General features: G+C 42.6%; 1 non-coding gene across 1 annotated transcript; it reads right to left on the bottom strand.

The window, feature by feature from the left end:
- Positions 1–828: 828 nt before the first annotated feature.
- Positions 829–935, bottom strand: LOC130031287 (U6 spliceosomal RNA). Its single transcript, XR_008793635.1, has one exon. It is a non-coding gene; the product is annotated as a U6 spliceosomal RNA (small nuclear RNA).
- Between the last annotated feature and the right edge of the window lie 3,017 nt (positions 936–3,952).

Raw genomic sequence — 3,952 nt, 5'->3', positions numbered from 1 at the left:
TTATAAAAATTAAAAATAAGAAAAAAAGAGTTGTAGAGGGGCAGGAGTGATAATATAGCGGGTAGGGAATTTGCCTTGCATGTAACTGACCCAACTTCGATCCCCACATCCTATATGGGCCCTATATGGTCCCCCAAGCACCGCCAGGAGTGATTCCTGAGTGCAAAGCCAAGAGTAAACCTGGAGCACCCCTGGGTGTGACCTCAAAACAAAAATAAATAAATGAAAGAGTTGTAAAGCTCATATTCAGAGAGAGTCTGCAGAAGGCACAAAAGTGAGTTTTTATAAGGGAAAGAGAAAGATGAGGTCATAAATGATATGCTGATCAGGTGAAAGCCTCAGCATGGTCAAGAGGTAAAAGTAGATTAAAGTTCACTTTTTATCAGTCCTTTCAAAGAGGATATTCTTGCTCTTGTTTCTTCTTGGAATGTTGGTGGCCAGAGGCCTTACCCAGTTTAGGGAAGACAGACTGTAGATTTGGTATATCTGCAGTGGCTTCTTGCAGCTCTGTCTTATTTCATCTACAGTCCCTACCCAGCCAACCTGGGTTCGAGTCACAGAATCCCATATGGTACCCCAAGTACTGCGAGGAGAAATTCCTGAGTGCAGAGACAGGAATAACCCCTGTGCATCTCCATGTGTGACCCCCAAAAAATGAAATCTAAATTAGCTAGAATGCTACTAGGATGAACTTCAGAATAAGAAGAATCACCAAGGTGAGAGAAAACCATTAATTATCACAAAGCACTGATCACCAAAATGCAACATATATATACATATGTATATATATAACCACAAATATATTATCTCAACATGAGTAAATTTTTTTTTTTTATGGAACGCTTCACGAATTTGCGTGTCATCCTTGTGCAGGGGCCATGCTAATCTTCTCTGTATCGTTCCAATTTTAGTATATGTGCTGCCGAAGCGAGCAAATCATGAGTAAAATTTTATGGAAGAGAAAAATGCTTTGATATCCAGAGCTGACACTTGAATCACCTTATAATCTCCAGAACCAGTGAACAAAACTAGTGGCCCAAACCATTGTTTCTCACCCTTTCAATGACTACAACTCCCTTTGGGCCTTGTTTCTTCTTGTGGCACCCTGTTCTATTAGTTGGTATTCCAACCTTGTCACAAGACTAGAGGTAAAAATCACCCATTTATTTGATTTTAACCTGTGTTCCCCTTGTAACAACCTGGTGGGCCCCTAGGAGTTATTTGATCCCTTGTTGAGTAATGCTGGTCTACAAAGTTCTAGCATTTACTCAATCTACTTAACAATTGTGGAATATACATATACATATACATATATGCATCTACATATACATGTTTATAAGTATTATACTGCAATCACCAAGCAAGGGATGTAGAGGGGAATGAAGTGACAGACTAGACGTATCATATGAGGTGGGGACTGGCAATGGCTTTCAGGGAACTGTTCTGACTATCCATTAAAAACATAAATGCTATTTACAGTATTATAAGCATATAACCTTAATTATCATAATAATTTTAATTGGCTAACGTTCCCCACATTTAATTTTCTCAAAACTATGTTCCAGCGGAGCCGCCGCGGGCCCTCGCGGCCGCCGTACTGGGGCGCGCCCGCGCATGCGCCCTGAGCCTCGTCTCCGCCTGGTTCGGCGGGTCGCCCCGACTCTGCTGCAGGCTCCTGGGCGGGCCGCCGTCCGGGTTGTTCTGCTGGGGTCCGTCACCTCCTCCTAAGGATGCATCCCGACTTATCTCCGCACTTGCACAACTGAAGAGTGCAACATCTTGATACACTTGCTTCAGGAATGTCACAAAAATCATGGCTTTCTGAAATGTTTGGTCATTGCAATGATCTTGATTGAGAGATGAGAAAAATGCTTGAAGAAAGAGTGCACGGAAAAGAGGATCAAGAGCAGGGAGCATGATAATGCGATGCGAAAGAGACTGTTTAATTCCCCAGAGGATTCTGAAAAATAAATTGTATTTTCACTGGATGCCTTGGCTGAGAGAAGACCTAGAGCCTCTTGGTTGACAGCTGAAAGAAGCCTCTCAATTGGTTCTCCGGAACCCTTTGCCGATCTGTAGACACAAGGCATGGAAAGATCCGGAAAAGCCTGGATTCTGACAATGTTGGCAGACCCTTAAGTTCTCACCAGCAAACTTGACTTCCCACTTTCCCCCTTTCTCTCCACCAGGGAACACTGGAGTAACTTCTCTCCCTCAATAAAAGAACTGATTTTAATCATAAACACACACACACACACACACACACACACACACACACACACACACACAATGTTCCAGCAGCATCCCTTTTACTTACCTCTTAAGAAATAATTTACAGTTTTAAATAAATGGACCCAAGAAAAGTTCGTTTGTTAATGGTCATACAATGACTAAATAGCAGTTATCTTAAACCCAATTTTGAACGATCAGAGAAACAGAACCTGGATAAGACTGTGTAGCTGACCCCAGTTTGTTCTCCAGCTTCACATATGGTCCCCCAGAATACTTCCTGGAGTGATCCTTGAGCACAGAGCCAGCAGTAAGCCCTAAGCACCACCGGGTGTAGTCCAACCCCCCTTTCCACTCCTGCCATCACCACCTAATTATGTATAAAACCCAAATCCATACACATACTAGCCTCAGTGCTCATAAACAAAGAGAGAGGGAAAAATATTAGACCCAAGGGCTCCTAGGTGGAGAATTCAATAAAGCACAAGTAAGTCAAATGGGAACAAACAGAAAGCCTGGAGTCAGAGCTGGACCCTCACAAAGCCGATGGGAAAGACAGCAGCCTGGGAGCAGGTGACACAGTACTTCCAGGTCACGGCGTGACAGAGAATTGCAGGCACCTCCTTCCTGACACATGTCCAGGACTTGATGTCCAGACACACCATTGAGCACTGACCCTGTTGACTCCCACGTAAGGAAGGTTTATTCGGTAGAAAACATACCAGACCGGCTAGATACTCTGAAACCATATCTGTCAGTGTTTCAGCATCTTCTCTAAATACGGACCCTTTTGGTCTGGCTTACTTCCAGGACCCATATCTCCCCAAATAGAAAATAATGATGATAATAATAATAGTAGTAGTAATTTAAAATAAAATTCTAAATACAAAAATTAGAATAAGATTCCCATATATTACAGCTGTTTGACTTCAGGGTAGATGCCCAAAAGACTGAAAAGAGTCAAAAAGAGATATTACAACCAAACACACAGCATTATTCACAATAGCACAAGCATAGAAGAAGCAACACACAAGTGTCTAGTGGTAGAAGAGGAAGTAGCAGAATGCTGTATAGACATAAAACAGATCACTACTGAGCTTCTCAGAAAATTCTGACACATGGTGAACACTAAAGACATGCTGCTAAGTGAACAAATCAGTGAGAAACAGAGAAACACATATTGAATCAGCTTAGACAGGAACTCTAATAAGTAGCTGGAATCTTAGAAACAGAACAGAGTTGTGGTTGCAGGTTCCTGGAGAGAAGGGGGAAAAGCATGTGCATTATTTACAGAGCAGTCTCTACCCTGCAGAAGGAAGGGGAGAGGATGATGAAAGGCAGTTGGTTGCACGACATCATCACTGTAGTTAACATCGCTGCACACAAAGATGCCAATTTTTTTTTTCGGTTTTTTGGATCACATCTGGTGATACTCAGGGGTTATTGCTGGATTTACACTCAGGAATTACTCCTGGTGGTGCTCCAGGGGACCATATGGGATGCTGGGAATTCAACCCGGGTCGGTTGCGTGCAAGGCAAATGCTGTACCCACTGTGCTATCGCTCCAGCCCCTGAAGATGTCAATTTTATCTTTTATATATGTCACAATACAAACCTTTTTAAAGCTTGGGAAGTAGATCAGTGATCTAGTGAAAAGGAATTAAATTCTGCAGGAATCTCTTCCGGAGACAAAATAAATTGGCGGAGTGGAGGACTAATTGGC

Source organism: Sorex fumeus, unplaced genomic scaffold (genome assembly GCF_029834395.1).
Source record: "Sorex fumeus unplaced genomic scaffold, SorFum_2.1 ptg000046l, whole genome shotgun sequence".
Lineage (NCBI taxonomy): Eukaryota > Metazoa > Chordata > Mammalia > Eulipotyphla > Soricidae > Sorex > Sorex fumeus.
The sequence above is the reverse complement of the archived record's forward strand: the minus strand, read 5'-3'. Positions and strand labels throughout refer to the sequence as shown.